Genomic DNA, 20625 nt, shown 5'->3' on the forward strand with positions numbered 1-20625 from the left:
CTCTCCCTCTGTCTCCCCAAAGGGCTAGTGGGGTCCTGTCCTCTATCAGAGCATTCCCTGTGTGTGTGCTGTGTGTCGGTACGTTGTGTCGACATGTATGAGGAGGAAAATGGTATGGAGGCGGAGCAATTGCCTGTAATAGTGATGTCACCCCCTAGGGAGTCGACACCTGACTGGATGGTCTTATGGAAGGAATTACGTGATAGCGTCAGCACTTTACAAAAGACTGTTGACGACATGAGACAGCCGGCAAATCAGTTATTACCTGTACAGGCGTCTCAAACACCGTCGGGGGCTCTAAAGCGCCCGTTACCTCAGATGGTCGACACAGACCCAGACACGGACACTGACTCCAGTGTCGACGGTGAGGAAACAAACGTATTTTCCAGTAGGGCCACACGTTACATGATCACGGCAATGAAGGAGGTTTTGAACATTTCTGATACTACAAGTACCACAAAAAAGGGTATTATGTGGGGTGTGAAAAAACTACCCGTAGTTTTTCCTGAATCAGATGAATTAAATGAGGTGTGTGATGAAGCGTGGGTTTCCCCCGATAAAAAACTGCTAATTTCTAAAAAATTATTGGCATTATACCCTTTCCCGCCAGAGGTTAGGGCGCGTTGGGAAACACCCCCTAGGGTAGATAAGGCGCTCACACGCTTATCAAAACAAGTAGCGTTACCGTCTCCTGATACGGCCGCCCTCAAGGAACCAGCTGATAGGAAGCTGGAAAATATCCTTAAAAGTATATACACACATACTGGTATTATACTGCGACCAGCAATCGCCTCAGCCTGGATGTGCAGTGCTGGGGTGGCTTGGTCGGATTCCCTGACTGAAAATATTGATACCCTGGACAGGGACAGTATATTATTGACTATAGAGCATTTAAAGGATGCATTTCTATATATGCGAGATGCACAGAGGGATATTTGCACTCTGGCATCAAGAGTAAGTGCGCTGTCCATTTCTGCCAGAAGAGGGTTATGGACGCGACAGTGGTCAGGTGATGCGGATTCCAAACGGCATATGGAAGTATTGCCGTATAAAGGGGAGGAGTTATTTGGGGTCGGTCTATCGGACCTGGTGGCCACGGCAACGGCTGGGAAATCCACCTTTTTACCCCAGGTCACCTCTCAGCAGAAAAAGACACCGTCTTTTCAGGCTCAGTCCTTTCGTCCCCATAAGGGCAAGCGGGCAAAAGGCCACTCATATCTGCCCCGGGGCAGAGGAAGGGGAAAAAGACTGCAGCAGGCAGCCTCTTCCCAGGAACAGAAGCCCTCCCCCGCTTCTGCCAAGTCCTCAGCATGACGCTGGGGCCTTACAAGCGGACTCAGGCACGGTGGGGGCCCGTCTCAAGAATTTCAGCGCGCAGTGGGCTCACTCGCAAGTGGACCCCTGGATCCTGCAGGTAGTATCTCAGGGGTACAAATTGGAATTCGAGACGTCTCCCCCTCGCCGGTTCCTGAAGTCTGCTTTACCAACGTCTCCCTCCGACAGGGAGGCGGTATTGGAAGCCATTCACAAGCTGTATTCCCAGCAGGTGATAATCAAGGTACCCCTCCTACAACAGGGAAAGGGGTATTATTCCACGCTGTTTGTGGTACCGAAGCCGGACGGCTCGGTGAGACCTATTTTAAATCTGAAATCCTTGAACACTTACATACAAAGGTTCAAATTCAAGATGGAGTCACTCAGAGCAGTGATAGCGAACCTGGAAGAAGGGGACTATATGGTGTCTCTGGACATCAAGGATGCTTACCTCCATATCCCAATTTGCCCTTCTCACCAAGGGTACCTCAGGTTTGTGGTACAGAACTGTCATTATCAGTTTCAGACGCTGCCGTTTGGATTGTCCACGGCACCCCGGGTCTTTACCAAGGTAATGGCCGAAATGATGATTCTTCTTCGAAGAAAAGGCGTCTTAATTATCCCTTACTTGGACGATCTCCTGATAAGGGCAAGAACCAGGGAACAGTTAGAGGTCGGAGTAGCACTATCTCAAGTAGTACTACGACAGCACGGGTGGATTCTAAATATTCCAAAATCGCAGCTGATTCCGACGACACGTCTGCTGTTCCTAGGGATGATTCTGGACACAGTCCAGAAAAAGGTGTTTCTCCCAGAGGAGAAAGCCAGGGAGTTATCCGAGCTAGTCAGGAACCTCCTAAAACCAGGCCAAGTGTCAGTGCATCAATGCACAAGGGTCCTGGGAAAAATGGTGGCTTCTTACGAAGCGATTCCATTCGGCAGATTCCACGCAAGAACTTTTCAGTGGGATCTGCTGGACAAATGGTCCGGATCGCATCTTCAGATGCACCAGCGGATAACCCTGTCTCCAAGGACAAGGGTGTCTCTCCTGTGGTGGTTGCAGAGTGCTCATCTTCTAGAGGGCCGCAGATTCGGCATTCAGGACTGGGTCCTGGTGACCACGGATGCCAGCCTGAGAGGCTGGGGAGCAGTCACACAGGGAAGAAATTTCCAGGGCTTGTGGTCAAGCATGGAAACGTCATTTCACATAAATATCCTGGAACTAAGGGCCATTTACAATGCCCTAAGTCAAGCAAGGCCTCTGCTTCAGGGTCAGCCGGTGTTAATCCAGTCGGACAACATCACGGCAGTCGCCCACGTAAACAGACAGGGCGGCACAAGAAGCAGGAGGGCAATGACGGAAGTTGCAAGGATTCTTCACTGGGCGGAAAATCATGTGATAGCACTGTCAGCAGTGTTCATTCCGGGAGTGGACAACTGGGAAGCAGACTTCCTCAGCAGACACGACCTCCACCCGGGGGAGTGGGGACTTCACCCAGAAGTCTTCCACATGATTGTGAACCGTTGGGAAAAACCAAAAGGTGGACATGATGGCGTCCCGCCTCAACAAAAAACTAGACAGATATTGCGCCAGGTCAAGGGACCCTCAGGCAATAGCTGTGGACGCTCTGGTAACACCGTGGGTGTACCAGTCAGTGTATGTGTTCCCTCCTCTGCCTCTCATACCCAAGGTACTGAGAATCATAAGAAGGAGAGGAGTAAGATCTATACTCGTGGCTCCGGATTGGCCAAGAAGGACTTGGTACCCGGAACTTCAAGAGATGCTCACGGAGGACCCGTGGCCTCTACCTCTAAGAAAGGACCTGCTCCAGCAGGGACCCTGTCTGTTCCAAGACTTACCGCGGCTGCGTTTGACGGCATGGCGGTTGAACGCCGGATCCTGAAGGAAAAAGGCATTCCGGATGAAGTCATCCCTACCCTGATCAAAGCCAGGAAGGATGTAACTGTGCAACATTATCACCGTATTTGGCGTAAATATGTTGCGTGGTGTGAGGCCAGGAAGGCCCCTACAGAGGAATTTCAACTGGGTCGTTTCCTGCATTTCCTGCAAACAGGACTGTCTATGGGCCTAAAATTAGGGTCCATTAAGGTTCAAATTTCGGCCCTGTCGATTTTCTTCCAGAAAGAACTAGCTTCAGTCCCTGAAGTTCAGACGTTTGTCAAGGGGGTACTGCATATACAGCCTCCTTTTGTGCCTCCAGTGGCACCTTGGGATCTCAATGTAGTTTTGGGGTTCCTAAAATCACATTGGTTTGAACCACTCACCACTGTGGACTTAAAATATCTCACATGGAAAGTGGTAATGCTGTTAGCCCTGGCTTCAGCCAGGCGTGTCTCAGAATTGGCGGCTTTATCCTATAAAAGCCCTTACCTAATTTTTCATACGGACAGGGCAGAATTGAGGACTCGTCCTCAATTTCTCCCTAAGGTGGTTTCAGCGTTTCACTTAAACCAGCCTATTGTGGTACCTGCGGCTACTAGGGACTTGGAGGATTCCAAGTTGCTGGACGTAGTCAGGGCCCTGAAAATATATGTTTCCAGGACGGCTGGAGTCAGAAAATCTGACTCGCTGTTTATCCTGTATGCACCCAACAAGCTGGGTGCTCCTGCTTCTAAGCAGACTATTGCTCGTTGGATTTGTAGTACAATTCAGCTTGCACATTCTGTGGCAGGCCTGCCACAGCCAAAATCTGTAAAAGCCCATTCCACAAGGAAAGTGGGCTCATCTTGGGCGGCTGCCCGAGGGGTCTCGGCTTTACAACTTTGCCGAGCAGCTACTTGGTCAGGGGCAAACACGTTTGCTAAATTCTACAAATTTGATACCCTGGCTGAGGAGGACCTGGAGTTCTTTCATTCGGTGCTGCAGAGTCATCCGCACTCTCCCGCCCGTTTGGGAGCTTTGGTATAATCCCCATGGTCCTTTCGGAGTTCCCAGCATCCACTAGGACGTCAGAGAAAATAAGAATTTACTTACCGATAATTCTATTTCTCATAGTCCGTAGTGGATGCTGGGCGCCCATCCCAAGTGCGGATTGTCTGCAATACTTGTACATAGTTACAAAAATCAGGTTATTATTGTTGTGAGCCATCTTTTCAGAGGCTCCTCTGTTATCATGCGGTTAACTGGGTTCAGATCACAGGTTGTACGGTGTGATTGGTGTGGCTGGTACGAGTCTTACCCGGGATTCAAAATCCTTCCTTATTGTGTACGCTCGTCCGGGCACAGTATCCTAACTGAGGCTTGGAGGAGGGTCATAGGGGGAGGAGCCAGTGCACACCAGCTAGTCCTAAAGCTTTTACTTTTGTGCCCAGTCTCCTGCGGAGCCGCTATTCCCCATGGTCCTTTCGGAGTTCCCAGCATCCACTACGGACTATGAGAAATAGAATTATCGGTAAGTAAATTCTTATTTTAATATAAAAAAGAAATCCTCAGCCGCTTTTCCTGTGTCAAAGGAACTAAATATCCTGTTTGAAGAACCATGGATTAATCCTGATAGGAAATTTGAAATCCCTGAAAGGTTGATATCTTCTTTTCCCTTTCTTCCAGAGGATAGGAAAAAATGGGAATATCCACCAATAGTGGATGCATCAGTATCCAGGCTGTCACGGAAAATTGTATTGCCTGTCCCGGGTGCAGCCTCCCCAAGAGACACGGCTGATCGTAGAATTGAGAATACACTGAAATCTTTGTATACAGCTGCCGGGGTGGCCCAGAGACCCACTATAGCATGTGGGTGGATTACTAAGGCCATTACCAAATGGTCGGGTAACCTAATTGAGGGGTTAGGTACCTTGCCTCAGGGGGAGATTATTTTACTCCTGCAACATATACAGGACTCTGCGAATTTTATGGTGGAAGCCATAAAATAAATAGGATTGCTTAATGCACGCACCACTGCTATGGCAGTGTCAGCACGCAGAGGCTTATGGCTATGCCAGTGGACTGCTGATGCGGACTGCAGGAAAGGTGTGGAAGACCTTCCCTTCACAGGAGAGGCCTTATTTGGAGATAAACTAGACAAATGGATCTCCAAAGCTACTGCGGGTAAGTCTACGTATCTTCCTTCTGCAGCTCCCCCAGCCAGGAAGGCCTACTCAGGACCTAATCAACAGTCCTTTTGGACTGCCAAGTTTAAGGGCAAAACCAGATGTTCTTCTACAGCCACCGGAGGCACTAGAGGTAAACCATGAAAACCAGCAACTGCTGATTCACTGGAGTAGAGCTCAAGCTCTGCTTCCTCAAAGCCTACAGCATGACGGTGGCTCGTGATGCCTGGAGGACTGGCAGGTGGGAGCCCGACTAAAATTTTTAAGTCACATCTGGACAACTTCATGCCAGGATTCCTGGGTCATAGATCTTATTTCCCAGGGCTACAGACTGGAGTTTCAGGAGCGCCCACCTCACAGATTCTTCAAATCAGGCTTACCAGTTTCACAGGAAGCAAGTGTAGCCTTACAGGATGCCATTCAAAAACTGGTACAGACTCAGGTCATTGTTCCAGCTCCACCTCATTTGCAAAACAAGGGATATTATTCCAACTTGTTTGTAGTACCGAAGCCGGACGGTTCGGTAAGACCGATTTTGAACCTCAAGTCGTTGAACCCGTACTTACGAGTGTTCAAATTCAAGATGGAGTCTCTGAGAGCGGTGATCTCAGGTCTAGAGGAGGGGGGATTCCTAGTGTCTCTGGATATCAAGGATGCGTACCTTCACATTATGATCTGGCCGCCTAATCCAGCTTATCTACAATTTGCACTGCAGAACTGCCACTACCAGTTCCAGGCCCTGCCATTTGGTCTCTCCACGGCACCGAGAGTGTTCACCAAGGTGATGGCAGATATGTTTCTACTCCACAAACAGGGAGTGAACATAATTCCGTACCTGGACAATCTTCTGATAAAGGCACAGTCCAGGAACCTGTTGTTGGACAGCATTGACCTCTCAACCAAACTACTCCTGGATCACGAGTGGATTCTGAACTTACCAAAATCTCACCTGGAACCGATGCAGAGGCTCTCCTTCCTGGAAATGATACTGGACACAGAGTCTCAGAGAGAGTGTTCCTTCCCTTGGAGAAGGCTTTGGAAATCCAGTCGATGGTTCGGGCTGTCCTGAAGCCAAACCGGATATCTGTGCATTCACCTAATGGGGAAAATTACGAGGCGCTTCAGTACGGAAGGTTTCTTGCGAGACCATTCCAGCTGGATCTTTTGGACAAATGGTCCGGATCGCATCTTCACATGCACCAGAGGATCTGTCTGTCACCAAAAGCCAGAATCTCCCTTCTGTGGTGGCTACAGACTTCTTACCTCATCGAAGGTCGGAGGTTCGTGATTCAGAATTGGATTCTGCTAACCACAGATGCAAGCCTCAGAGGTTGGGGAGCAGTCACCCAGGGGGTGCAGTTTCAAGGAAGATGGTCAGGTCGGGAAGTCATCCTTCCAATAAACATCTTGGAACTCAGGGCAATCTACAATGCCTTTCTGCAAGCCTCATCTCTACTTCGGAATCAGGCCATTCAGGTCCAGTCGGACAATGTAACGGCGGTAACGTACATAAACTGACAGGGTGGAACAGGGAGGAGCCAGTGCACACTATTGATTTCTTAAAGTGCCCATGGCTCCTAGTGGACCTGTCTATAACCCATGGTACTAATGTGGACCCCAGTATCCTCTATGGCAGTGTTTCCCAACCGCGGTCCTCAAGGCACACCAACAGTGCAGGTTTTAGTGATATCCAGGCTTGAGCACAGGTGACTTAATTAGTAGCTCAGTTATTTTGATTTAACTATCTGTGCTGAAGCCTGGATATCACTAAAACATGCACTGTTGGTGTGCCTTGAGGACCGCGGTTGGGAATGCCTGCTCTATGGACTACGAGAAAAGGATTTACCGGTAGGTAATTAAAATACTATTTTCTCTTACGTCCTAGAGCAGGGGCGGCCAGACTTTCGGAGTCGGTGATCTACTGTGAAAGCTAAAAAGCTTTTGTGATCTACCTAGGAGGAATAAGCGCGCGCGCAAAAAAAGGGGCGTGGCATAACAAAACGTGGGCGTGGTATAACAAAAAAAAAAAAGGGACGTAGCCTTGCTGCGCAGAGTGTAATGACTGCCTCACACGAAATAACACATTGGCCCCCACAGGTAAAAACCTCAAACACATGCCCCCACAGTGCCAGATACACATGCCCCCACAGTGCCATGTGCCCACAGTGCCAGATATGCCCCCACAGTGCCAGATACAGATATGCCCCCACAGTGCCATGTGCCCACAGTGCCAGATATGCCCCCACAGTGCCAGATACAGATATGCCCCCACAGTGCCATGTGCCCACAGTGCCAGATTTGATATGCCCCCACAGCGCCAGATATGCCCCCACAGTGCCATGTGCCCACAGAGCCAGATATGCCCCCAGTGCCACATATGACCCCACAGTGCCAGATATGCCCCCACAGTGCCATGTGCCCGCAGAGCCAGATATGCCCCCACAGTGCCACATATGCCCCCACAGCGCCAGATTACAGATATGCCCCCACAGTGCCAGATATGCCCCCACAGTGCCAGATTACAGATATGCCCCCACAGCGCCAGATATGCCCCCACAGTGCCATGTGCCCACAGAGCCAGATATGCCCCCAGTGCCACATATGACCCCACAGTGCCAGATATGCCCCCACAGTGCCATGTGCCCGCAGAGCCAGATATGCCCCCACAGTGCCACATATGACCCCACAGCGCCAGATATGCCCCCACAGTGCCAGATTACAGATATGCCCCCACAGTGCCATGTGCCCACAGAGCCAGATATGCCCCCAGTGCCACATATGACCCCACAGTGCCAGATATGCCCCCACAGTGCCATGTGCCCAGTGCCAGATATGCCCTCAGTGCCATATGCCCACAGTGCCAGATATGCCCCCACAGTGCCAGATACACATGCCCCCACAGTGCCATGTGCCCACAGTGCCAGATATGCCCCCACAGTGCCAGATTACAGATATGCCCCCACAGTGCCAGATATGCCCCCACAGTACCATGTGCCCAGTGCCAGATATGCCCTCAGTGCCATGTGCCCACAGTGCCAGATATGCCCCCACAGTGCCAGATATGCCCCACAGTGCCATGTGCCCGCAGAGCCAGATATGCCCCCAGTGCCACATATGACCCCACAGTGCCAGATATGCCCCCACAGTGCCAGATATGCCCCCACCGTGCCATGTGCCCAGTACCAGATATGCCCTCACAGTGCCATGTGCCCACAGTGCCAGATATGCCCCCACAGGGCCAGATATGCCCCCACAGTGCCATGTGCCCGCAGAGCCAGATATGCCCCCAGTGCCACATATGACCCCACAGTGCCAGATATGCCCCCACTGAGCTATGTGCCCCCACAGTGCCAGATATGCCCCCATAGAAGAGCTCACCGTGCTGTGTGTGGATAGCGCAGCGCGCGCTTCTCCTGTCTGCCGCTATGCCTCCTCAGTCTGATCTCCGGCGATGACGGCAGCGTGTATGGCTCAAATCAGGTGCCGGTCCGCGAGCTCTCATTGGCTAACGAACCGGCACCTGATTTGAGCTATACACGCTGCCGTCACTGCCGCAGACCAGACTGAGGAGGCAGAGCGGCAGGCAGGAGAGGCGCGGCTTCGGGTGGCGGATCGTGATCGACTGGTCGCATGTCCGCGATCGACTGTTTGGCCACCCCTGTCCTAGAGGATACTGGGGTCCACATTAGTACCATGGGGATGTACCAAAACTGCCAAACCGGGTGGGAGAGTGCTGAGGTTCCTGCAGAACTGATTGACCAAACTGAAGGTCCTCAGAGGCCAAAGTATCGAACTTGCAGAACTTAGCAAACGTGTTCGAACCTGACCAAGTAGCTGCCCGGCAGAGCTGTAAAGCCGAGACACCCCGGGCAGCCGCCCAGGAAGAATCCACCGACCTAGTTGAGTGGGCCTGTACATATTTTGGACACAGCAAACTGGCCGTGGAATAAGCATGCTGGATAGTAAGCCTGATCCAGCGTGCAATTGTCTGCTTTGAAGCAAGACACCCAATTTTCTCTATCGTCCTAGTGGATGCTGGGGTTCCTGAAAGGACCATGGGGAATAGCGGCTCCGCAGGAGACAGGGCACAAAAGTAAAGCTTTCCGATCAGGTGGTGTGCACTGGCTCCTCCCCCTATGACCCTCCTCCAAGCCAGTTAGATTTTTGTGCCCGGCCGAGAAGGGTGCAATCTAGGTGGCTCTCCTAAAGAGCTGCTTAGAGAAAGTTTAGCTTAGGTTTTTTATTTTACAGTGAGTCCTGCTGGCAACAGGATCACTGCAACGAGGGACTTAGGGGAGAAGAAGTGAACTCACCTGCGTGCAGGATGGATTGGCTTCTTGGCTACTGGACATCAGCTCCAGAGGGACGATCACAGGTACAGCCTGGATGGTCACCGGAGCCTCGCCGCCGGCCCCCTTGCAGATGCTGAAACATGAAGAGGTCCAGAATCGGCGGCAGAAGACTCCTCAGTCTTCTAAAGGTAGCGCACAGCACTGCAGCTGTGCGCCATTTTCCTCTCAGCACACTTCACACGGCAGTCACTGAGGGTGCAGGGCGCTGGGAGGGGAGCGCCCTGGGAGGCAAATGAAAACCTATTTGGCTAAAAAATACCTCACATATAGCCTCCGGGGGCTATATGGAGATATTTAACCCCTGCCAGAATACACTAAAGAGCGGGAGACGAGCCCGGTTCCCAGGTCTCTCCCCTGCACTGCACTACAGAAACAGGGTAAAACAAGAGAGGGGGGGCAAAATAGTGGCAAAAATTATATTATAAAAGCAGCTATACAGGGAGCACTTATTATAAGGCTATCCCTGTCATATATAGCGCTTTTGGTGTGTGCTGGCAAACTCTCCCTCTGTCTCCCCAAAGGGCTAGTGGGGTCCTGTCTTCGTTAAGAGCATTCCCTGTGTGTCTGCTGTGTGTCGGTACGTGTGTGTCGACATGTATGAGGACGATATTGGTGTGGAGGCGGAGCAATTGCCAAATATGGGGATGTCACCTCCTAGGGGGTCGACACCAGAATGGATGCCTTTATTTATGGAATTACGGGATAGTGTCAACACGCTAAAGCAGTCGTTTGACGACATGAGACGGCCGGACAATCAGTTAGTGCCTGTCCAGGCGCCTCAAACACCGTCAGGGGCGGTAAAACGCCCTTTGCCTCAGTCGGTCGACACAGACCCAGACACAGGCACTGATTCCAGTGGCGACGGTGACGAATCAACCGTATTTTCCAGTAGGGCCACACGTTATATGATTTTGGCAATGAAGGAGGCGTTACATTTAGCTGATACTACAGGTACCACTAAACAGGGTATTATGTGGGGTGTGAAAAAACTACCTATAGTTTTTCCCGAATCAGAAGAACTAAATGATGTATGTGATGAAGCGTGGGTTGCCCCCGATAAAAAGATGCTAATTTCAAAGAAGTTATTAGCTTTATACCCTTTCCCGTCAGAGGTTAGGGCGCGCTGGGAAACACCTCCTAGGGTGGACAAGGCGCTCACACGCTTATCTAAACAAGTGGCGTTACCCTCTCCTGAGACGGCCGCACTTAAAGATCCAGCAGATAGGAGGATGGAAAATATCCAAAAAAGTATATACACACATACAGGTGTTATACTACGACCAGCTATAGCGACAGCCTGGATGTGCAGTGCTGGAGTAGCTTGGTCAGAGTCCCTGATTGAAAATATTGATACCCTGGATAGGGACAATGTTTTACTGTCTTTAGAGCAAATAAAGGATGCATTTCTTTATATGCGTGATGCACAGAGGGATATCTGCACACTGGCATCACGGGTAAGTGCTATGTCCATTTCGGCCAGAAGAAGTTTATGGACGCGACAGTGGTCAGGCGATGCGGACTCAAAACGGCATATGGAAGTTTTGCCGTATAAAGGGGAGGAGTTATTTGGAGTCGGTCTATCAGATTTGGTGGCCACGGCTACAGCCGGGAAATCCACTTTTTTACCTCAAGCTACTCCCCAACAGAAAAAGACACCGACTTTTCAACCGCAGCCCTTTCGTTCCTTTAAAAACAAGAGAGCAAAGGGATATTCATATCTGCCACGAGGCAGAGGAAAGGGGAAGAGACACCAACAGGCAGCTCCTTCCCAGGAACAGAAGCCCTCCCCCGCTTCTACAAAAGCCTCAGCATGACGCTGGGGCTTCTCAAGCGGACTCGGGGGCGGTGGGCGGTCGTCTCAAGAATTTCAGCGCGCAGTGGGCTCACTCGCAGGTAGATCCCTGGATCCTGCAGATAATATCTCAGGGGTACAGGTTGGAACTAGAGACAGATCCGCCTCGCCGTTTCCTGAAGTCTGCTTTACCAACGTCCCCCTCCGAAAGGGAGACGGTTTTGGAAGCCATTCACAAGCTGTACTCTCAGCAGGTGATAGTCAAGGTACCTCTTCTACAACAGGGAAAGGGGTATTATTCCACTCTATTTGTGGTACCGAAGCCGGACGGCTCGGTAAGACCTATTCTAAATCTGAAGTCCTTGAACCTGTACATAAAGAAGTTCAAGTTCAAAATGGAGTCACTCAGAGCAGTGATAGCGAACCTGGAAGAAGGGGACTTTATGGTGTCCTTGGACATCAAAGATGCGTACCTCCACGTTCCAATTTACCCCTCACACCAGGGGTACCTCAGGTTCGTTGTACAAAACTGTCACTATCAGTTTCAGACGCTGCCGTTCGGATTGTCCACGGCACCTCGAGTCTTTACAAAGGTAATGGCCGAGATGATGATTCTTCTTCGAAGAAAAGGCGTATTAATTATCCCATACTTGGACGATCTCCTAATAAGGGCAAGGTCCAGAGAACAGCTAGAGAGGGGATTAGCACTGTCTCAAGAAGTGCTAAAACAGCACGGCTGGATTCTGAATATTCCAAAATCCCAATTAATGCCGACAACTCGTCTGCTGTTCCTAGGGATGATTCTGGACACGGTTCAGAAAAAGGTTTTTCTCCCGGAGGAAAAAGCCAAGGAGTTATCCGAGCTTGTCAGGAACCTCCTAAAACCAGGAAAGGTGTCTGTACATCAATGCACAAGAGTCCTGGGAAAAATGGTGGCTTCTTACGAAGCAATTCCATTCGGCAGATTCCATGCACGAATTTTCCAGAGGGATCTGTTGGACAAATGGTCAGGGTCGCATCTTCAGATGCACCAGCGGATAACCCTGTCTCCAAGGACAAGGGTATCTCTTCTGTGGTGGTTGCAAAGTGCTCATCTATTGGAGGGCCGCAGATTCGGCATACAGGATTGGATCCTGGTGACCACGGACGCCAGCCTGAGAGGCTGGGGAGCAGTCACACAAGGAAGAAACTTCCAGGGAGTGTGGACGAGCCTGGAAACGTCTCTTCACATAAACATTCTGGAACTAAGAGCAATCTACAATGCTCTAAGCCAGGCAGAACCTCTGCTTCAAGGAAAACCGGTGTTGATCCAGTCGGACAACATCACGGCAGTCGCCCATGTAAACAGACAGGGCGGCACAAGAAGCAGGAGTGCAATGGCAGAAGCTGCAAGGATTCTTCGCTGGGCAGAGAATCATGTGATAGCACTGTCAGCAGTGTTCATCCCGGGAGTGGACAACTGGGAAGCAGACTTCCTCAGCAGACACGACCTTCACCCGGGAGAGTGGGGACTTCATCCGGAAGTCTTCCACATGCTGGTAACCCGTTGGGAAAGACCAATGGTGGACATGATGGCGTCTCGCCTCAACAAAAAACTGGACAGGTATTGCGCCAGGTCAAGAGATCCGCAGGCAATAGCTGTGGACGCGCTGGTAACGCCTTGGGTGTACCAGTCGGTGTATGTGTTTCCTCCTCTGCCTCTCATACCAAAAGTATTGAGAATTATACGGCAAAGAGGCGTAAGAACGATACTAGTGGTTCCGGATTGGCCAAGAAGGACTTGGTACCCGGAACTTCAAGAGATGATCACGGAAGATCCGTGGCCTCTACCTCTAAGGAGGGACTTGCTTCAGCAGGGTCCCTGTCTGTTTCAAGACTTACCGCGGCTGCGTTTGACGGCATGGCGGTTGAACGCCGGATCCTAAAGAAAAAAGGCATGCCGGAAGAAGTCATTCCTACTTTGATTAAAGCAAGGAAGGAAGTAACCGTGCAACACTATCACCGCATTTGGCGAAGATATGTTGCGTGGTGCGAGGATCGGAGTGCTCCGACGGAGGAATTTCAACTGGGTCGATTCCTACATTTCCTGCAATCAGGATTGTCTATGGGTCTCAAATTGGGATCTATTAAGGTTCAAATTTCGGCCCTGTCGATTTTCTTTCAAAAAGAATTGGCTTCAGTTCCTGAAGTCCAGACTTTTGTTAAGGGAGTGCTGCATATACAGCCCCCTGTGGTGCCTCCAGTGGCACCGTGGGATCTCAATGTTGTTTTGGAATTTCTAAAATCTCATTGGTTTGAACCACTAAAAAAGGTGGATTTAAAATATCTCACATGGAAAGTGACCATGTTACTAGCCCTGGCTTCGGCCAGGAGAGTGTCAGAACTGGCAGCTTTATCTTACAAAAGCCCATATCTGATTTTCCATTCGGACAGGGCAGAACTGCGGACTCGTCCGCATTTTCTCCCTAAGGTGGTGTCAGCATTTCATCTGAACCAGCCTATTGTAGTGCCTGCGGCTACAAGTGACTTGGAGGACTCCAAGTTACTGGACGTTGTCAGAGCATTAAAAATATATATTGCAAGGACAGCTGGAGTCAGAAAATCTGACTCGTTGTTTATATTGTATGCACCCAACAAGATGGGTGCTCCTGCGTCTAAGCAGACGATTGCTCGTTGGATCTGTAGCACAATCCAACTTGCACATTCTGTGGCAGGCCTGCCACAGCCTAAATCTGTAAAGGCCCACTCCACAAGGAAGGTGGGCTCATCTTGGGCGGCTGCCCGAGGGGTCTCGGCATTACAACTTTGCCGAGCAGCTACGTGGTCAGGGGAGAACACGTTTGTAAAATTTTACAAATTTGATACTCTGGCTAAGGAGGACCTGGAGTTCTCTCATTCGGTGCTGCAGAGTCATCCGCACTCTCCCGCCCGTTTGGGAGCTTTGGTATAATCCCCATGGTCCTTTCAGGAACCCCAGCATCCACTAGGACGATAGAGAAAATAAGAATTTACTTACCGATAATTCTATTTCTCGGAGTCCGTAGTGGATGCTGGGCGCCCATCCCAAGTGCGGATTATCTGCAATAATTGTACATAGTTATTGTTAACTAATTCGGGTTATTGTTTAGGAAGCCATCTTTCAGGGGCTCCTCTGTTGTCATACTGTTAACTGGGTTTGATCACAAGTTGTACGGTGTGATTGGTGTGGCTGGTATGAGTCTTACCCGGGATTCAAAATTCCTCCCTTATTGTGTACGCTCGTCCGGGCACAGTACCTAACTGGCTTGGAGGAGGGTCATAGGGGGAGGAGCCAGTGCACACCACCTGATCGGAAAGCTTTACTTTTGTGCCCTGTCTCCTGCGGTGCCGCTATTCCCCATGGTCCTTTCAGGAACCCCAGCATCCACTACGGACTCCGAGAAATAGAATTATCGGTAAGTAAATTCTTATTTTATTGGGATCATAGAGAACAAACTGAGTCAGATTTTCTGTGACGAGCTGTCTGCTTCACATAGATCTTCAAAGCCCTCACCACATCCAAGGACTTTGAAGTAGCAGAAGTGTCGGTAACCACTGGAACCACAATAGGTTGGATGATATGAAACGCAGACACCACCTCTGGAAGAAATTGCTGACGAGTTCTGAGTTCAACCCTAACTTCATGAAAATCAAATAGGGGCTTTTGTGACACAAGCCCAGCAGAAGCCAAGGCCAACAGCGTGACGGCCTTCCATGTAAGAAACTTGACATCTACGTCCTGTAAAGGCTCAAACCATTCCAATTGCAGGAACTGCAACACCACGTTGAGATACCAAGGTGCCGTAGGAGGCACAAAGGGCGGTTGGATGTGCAGAATCCCCTTAAAAAATGTCTGAACCTCAGGCAGAGAAGCCAATTGTTTCTGGAAGAAAATGGATAAGGCCGAAATCTGGACCATCTATTCACCACTCTTCTGTCCTCTGGCTCTGTTAGGGGTGGCGGTGTGCTGCGGGTCTGTACACTCGCCATGGTGGGGCTTGCGATTACGACTCTCGGGAGCTCAGCGTCCTGTCAGCGGGGAACGGGACCATTAACCCTGGGGAAGGTTGGGCCGTCCCCCTACCCCACCACCCCCTAAATCCCACGAAGCAGACAGGCTGTTGTTGCCAAACAGTGCTGTCTGAAAACAACAAACAGCAAAATAAATGTAGAAACCTCTTCAGGAGCTTCCCTATAAGTGACTGGCTCCTCCGGGCACATTTTCTAAACAGAGTCTGGTAGGAGGGGCATAGAGGGAGGAGCCAGCCCACGCGATCAAGTTCTTAAAGTGCCCATGGCTCCTTGTGGACCCGTCAATACCTCATGGTACTAATGTGAACCCCAGTATCCTCTAGGTTGTAAAAGAAAATAGGATTTTAATTACCTACCGGTAAATCCTTTTCTCGTAATCCGTAGAGGATGCTGGGGTCCACATTAGTACCATGGGGTATAGACGGGTCCACCAGGAGCCATGGGCACTTTAAGGGCGGTATTCAAATGATATATCACGCCCAATCTCCTTTCTAAAGTGATCCCCATTATCACGCATATCGCGCCTATAGTAATCAGGTTTAGCTGCGTAAAGGATTGGGTGCCCTCACTACCCTGGGGGTAGCGAGCTGAAATGATTATACCAAGCCCGGCAGCAGAAACAGAACGGATGTGGAAGGGGGTGAAATGAATTGAATACCGCCCTTAGACTTTAATAGTGTGGGTTGGCTCCTCCCTCTATACCCCTCCTACCAGACTCAGTCTAGAAACTGTGCCCAAGGAGACGGACAACTTTGAGAGAAGGATTTTACACAGATAGTGGCGAGATTCACACCAGCTCACACAAACAAGGCAAACCAAGTTAACCAGCTTGAAAACTCAGCAACGGCTGAACAACATTACTTAACCAAGTACCAAAAAACAGTATTCGACCCACAACAAAGCCGTACTGAATGAAGTAACTATTGCAGGATCACGAAGCGCTGGGCGGGCGGCCAGCATCCTTTACGGACTACGAGAAAAGGATTTACCGGTAGGTAATTCAAATCCTATTTTCTCTTATGTCCTAGAGGATGCTGGGGTCCATATTAGTACCATGGGGATGTACCAAAGCTCCCAGAACGGGAGGGAGAGCGCGGAGGCTCCTGCAGAACTGATTGACCAAACGATAGGTCTTCAGAGGCCAAACTATCGAACTTGTAGAACTTGGCAAACGTGTTCGACCCAAACCAAGTAGCCGCTCGGCAAAGTGTTAAAGCTGAGACCCCCTAGACACCCACCCAGGAAGATCCCACCTTACGAGTAGAGTGGGCCTTAACAGATTTAGGACACGGCAAGCCTGACGTAGAATATGCATGCTAGATAGTGAGCCTGATCCAGCGAGAGATCGTCTGCTTAGAAGCAGGACACCCAATTTTCTTGGGATCATACAGGACACACACCACAGCCAGAAAGGAGACGGGGGAGGCGTCGCTATCAGAAATTAAAAACACAAGCCACCATCGGAACACCATCGAATGATTACCATTTCAATAGTGGCAAACAACGGCAGGCTACAATCGAATAGAAAAAGCACTACCATTGGAACAAAAACATTGATGGTTAGTAACCATCGGATTCTGATGACAATCCCTAGTGCACGGTCTAGGCCCCTTGACAAATATATTTAGTACATACTAATAGTGCATGCATGACAATGCATACCTCCCAAATTTTCTGTGAAGGGAGTCGGCATCCTCACACGGCAAAGCTGCGAGTGAGCCGAAAAGGGAGAGTGGCCTCACCAAATGGACCTATTTTTCAGCCTTTTTTAGCGTGCCTTGCGCTCCCCGAGCAGCTGGGCAGCCCCCTGCTTCCCTCCCAGCACTGAATAGATATTGTTCACGTGCGCACGGCATCTATTTAAAGATCACTCGCTGCTTTGCAGAGCAGTGCAGTGGGTGGTCAAAGGCTCCCCCAACTGGCCTCCCCACCCGTGGACAGTGTCTGAATAGTGGGACTGCAGTGCTGGAATCAGGACAGTTGGGAGGTATGCAGTGTACCAGATTAATAATGGCAATGCACTGTAGAAAATACACCTTTGCGACCTATACGCAAAAATTATGAACTTTGGGGCTAATGGTTGGTCTAAGGCTACGCAGACTGGACACAGCAGTAGCTACTCAGATGCCATGTGTTTGCAAATACGAACTTACAGCCGTCACGCCCCCAAAACAGCCATGCCAACCACTCCCTGTAAACTGTAAATGTCTCCAAACAATCACTGCCTGTCAATCTCTCTGTCACTAAATACTCAATTGTGAATGGGATCACAGCAAAATCTTCGCACATGCGCATTGCAATCGCAGCCTGCCGATAATAGCTCTGTTGCGTGATAATCAGCCTTTGTATACAAACATGAATTAGGCTCAGTGGCTGATCCTCTGGGAAGGGGGTTTTTCATTTTTTGTGCTTTTATTTTTTTTGCTCTTGTGTAATTGCTGCCGTTAGAGATACTGCAGATCCCAGAAGAGTTGAAGCAGAGCAGGCTGCTGTACTCAGGACAGCCACAGCTTGCTCGCATAAGTGCGGCTCCTTCCCTCAGCTTGTGCATGTCAGCTGGGTTTGCTCGTTCATCCCGCTCCAACACCGGACATAGCCGACAGCCACATGCAGGAGGAAGGACTGCGGGATCTTGGAAAAGCTGCTCTATGCAGGTCCGACATCTAGTGCTGACGAGCTGCCTAAGAGGCATGGGGGCAAGCTGTCACCGGGTCAGTAGTGGTGGTAGTAGTGGGGGCTGTTCTAGTTGTCACTGAGTTAGGAGGGGGGGGGGGGGGGGGGGAGTCTCTGCAAGCTGTCACAGGGAGGAGGTTTTGACAAGCTGTCACCTGATCGGGGAAGTTGCACCCTGCCTATGTCCGTCTGTCCCCTGGTGTATATGCGCCACCGTCACCCTGTGTATGTCCCTCTGTCAACCCACGTGTATGTTCATCACCCCATGTATATGCACCATTGTCACTTCGTGTATATGCGCCACTGTATCCCTGTGTATGCCCCACTCTTACCCAGCGTATGCATGCCTGTCACCCTGTGTATGTCTCTCAGTATGCGCAGCTATTATTACCAGTTATTTATATAGCGCACACACATTCCGCAGCGCTTTACAGAGAATATTTGACGTTCACATCAGTCCCTGCCCCAATGGAGCTTACAATCTATATTCCCTACCACATGTACACACAGACACATTCACGCTAGGGTTAATTTTTTTTGGGAGCCGATTAACTTAACAGTATATTTTTGGAATGTGGGAAGAAACCGGAGTACCCGGAGGAAACCCACGCAAGCACGGGGAGAATATACAAACTCCACACAGTAAGGGCCATTGTGGGAATTGAACCCATGACCTCAGTGCTGTGAGGCAGTAATGCTAACCATCCGTACTGCCCTATCACTGTGTGTATGTCCCTCTGTCACCCAATGTATATGCACCATTGTCACCGCGTCTGCATGTACTGTATATACGCCACTGTATCCCTGTGTATGCATGCCTGTCACCCTGTGTATGCCCCTCTGTATTCGCAGATATCCCGTGTATATCTATATTACTGCATATCACGACATTAATACATTATTTTTAGGGGGTATGGATCAATATTTTCATGCAGGTACACAAGTTCTGATTGCACCATGATTATTCATAGGGTGGTATTCAATTGTTTTGCACCCTTGAAAAATTGTCTACCTTTTTTTGTGTCAACCATTGTCATATCGACCTTTTGACCATGTCGACCATTAGTGGTCGACCTATTGACTGTATACCTTTTTAGTGTAGATCTATAAGCAAGATACAGCCCTTTCCCTAAAGATGCATACACATGGTTAGATCCTTGTTGTGCCCGATTTTGACTGTCTGATTTCCGTTGAACTCCCCCAGAGCCCTGAAGCACAGATTTTGACTATCTGTACCCTCAATTTTGACTAAATGCCAATTTTGACTATACTTTGTACTAGATAGTAGACTATATAGTCAAAATTGACTTGCCTGCACAGTCCATCTAGCCTTGCGATACCGACCCTACGGGACTGCGCATCGGGATCGCAAGGTGGCTAACACCTTGCAATTTGCACCAACTTTCCTTGTGATTTTGCCTATATAGAAATCGAAAGGAGAAATCTCACCGTGTGTACACACCTTTAGAACTAGATGTGCTCAGATGCTGAGGGCTTGTGCATCTGCTAGAGGCTTATTCTGGGAAGGACGCTGACACCAAGATATTGGGGATACATATCCAAAATTATACAGTAAATTGTGATGAAAAAGAATTGCGAGTACTCACACAGACCAGACTAGGTGGGGCAACATCCAGTAAACAAGTACAGGTCAGAACAGGTGGCATGCCAAACACTCAGTGGTAATGTTTCTTAAGAACAGTCTGCAATCCACAGAATGGTCAGCATCAGCAGACGGCAATCCACAGAATGTCAGCATCAGTAGGCGGCAATCCACAGAATGGTCAGCTTTTAGGCAAAAGATAACAGCAGGCAGCAATCCACAGAATGGCCAGCCTCTAGGCAAACAGTAATAACAGACGGCAATCCACAGAATGGTCAGCTTCTAGACTAAAGGTAACAGCAGGCAGCAATCCGCAGAATTTTTCAGCTTTTAGGCAAAAGGTAACAGCAGGCGGCAATCCACAGAAGGGTCAGCTTCTAAGCAAAAGGTAACAGCAGACAGCAATCCATAGAATGGTCAGCTTCTAGGCAAAAAATAACAGCAGGCAGCAATCCACAGAATGGCCAGCCTCTAGGCCAGAGGTTCTCAAACTTGGTCCTCGTGGGCACACACAGTGCATGTTTTGCAGGTAACCCAGCAGGTGCACAGGTGTATTAATTACTCACTGACACATTTTAAAAGGTCCACAGGTGGAGCTAATTATTTCACTTGCGATTCTGTGAGGAGACCTGCAAACCATGCACTGTGTGTGCCCCCGAGGACCGAGTTTGAGAACCTCTGCTCTAGGCAAAAGGTAACAACAGACAACAATCCACAGAATGGTCAGCTTCTAGACTAAAGGTAACAGCAGGCGGCAATCCACTGAATGGTCA

General features: G+C 49.7%; 2 protein-coding genes across 3 annotated transcripts in view; one reads left to right on the plus strand and one right to left on the minus strand.

Annotated features, from left to right (window-relative positions):
* The window catches only part of HNRNPH3 (heterogeneous nuclear ribonucleoprotein H3), a 45751-nt gene extending 25766 nt beyond the window's left edge, over window positions 1-19985 (minus strand). Inside the window, exon 1 of the mRNA XM_063961586.1 lies at window positions 19857-19985. The gene's annotated coding sequence lies outside the window, so the exon portion shown is untranslated. The remainder of the gene's footprint in view (window positions 1-19856) is intronic.
* A 505-nt stretch (window positions 19986-20490) lies between these two features.
* The window catches only part of SLC25A16 (solute carrier family 25 member 16), a 175010-nt gene continuing 174875 nt past the window's right edge, over window positions 20491-20625 (plus strand). Inside the window, exon 1 of one of the 2 annotated variants that reach the window (XM_063961597.1) lies at window positions 20491-20546. The gene's annotated coding sequence lies outside the window, so the exon portion shown is untranslated. Of the gene's footprint in view, window positions 20547-20572; window positions 20594-20625 lie in introns of those variants that run through there. The other variant, XM_063961596.1, reaches the window with a different exon arrangement.

This window comes from Pseudophryne corroboree, chromosome 3, assembly GCF_028390025.1.
Source record: "Pseudophryne corroboree isolate aPseCor3 chromosome 3, aPseCor3.hap2, whole genome shotgun sequence".
NCBI classification, from domain to species: domain Eukaryota; kingdom Metazoa; phylum Chordata; class Amphibia; order Anura; family Myobatrachidae; genus Pseudophryne; species Pseudophryne corroboree.